Source organism: Hipposideros armiger, unplaced genomic scaffold, assembly GCF_001890085.2.
Source record: "Hipposideros armiger isolate ML-2016 unplaced genomic scaffold, ASM189008v1 scaffold_1127, whole genome shotgun sequence".
NCBI classification, from domain to species: Eukaryota; Metazoa; Chordata; class Mammalia; order Chiroptera; family Hipposideridae; genus Hipposideros; species Hipposideros armiger.
Window position 1 is genome coordinate 416,574 of NW_017732477.1, and position 812 is coordinate 417,385.

Below are 812 nucleotides of genomic sequence, written 5' to 3' on the forward strand. Positions count from 1 at the left end.
TTTTCTCTCCCTTTTCCTAGTTTATCACTGTGCTAAGAGTGCAGCTGTATCCTTGCACAGAAGCCCTTTTTCTAGTTCTCCATGTAGTTCAGCTTCCTTCTCTGCAGCAGGCTCAGTTTCAATGAAAGCCCTTGGTTTTCAAAACTAGCAAATGACCCCGGGATAACTAAAATTTCAAAGTACTTGTCCTTCAGTTTTTCACTTTCTTCTGATTTGGGGATTCATAGACACAGTGTAAGAATTAAATAAGGAAGATCTAAATAAGTGCTTTCATGAGCAGCTGTCCAAACACCCCATTTTTTAGCTGATGAACATGAGGAACAGAACAGTTGGGTTTTGCCCACTTGACCCATATACAGATGTCTTTATGATTGGTAAATAATTGGGAGGTTATTAGTAATATTGATAACATTTATAAAGTTTCTGGGGCATAAAGCATACTCAAAATAGTCTCTTCCCATTTACTGTCATCTCTCCTATCACCAAAAGTTTTATGTTTGTGAGCAACCCCAGTAAAGCAAAGACTAAATGCAGGACCACTACCCTAGTTCAGTTCACTTTGTAAGACTGATAACATAACAAAGTGTATGTAGGTTTTCTTTTTTTTGTTTTTCTTAGCATATTTCTAGCCCCTAAAGAAATCAAAGGTTGAGTGTTATAACTCATTATTACAGAACTTGTCCCAGATCCACTTAGATGGTTAGACTAACTGGAATGAGAACCAATAAAAATTTGTGTTACCTGAGAATATCTATAATTTAAAAATATATGTATCTTAATGCTAAGAAAAATAAGTCAGACAGAAAAAGCAG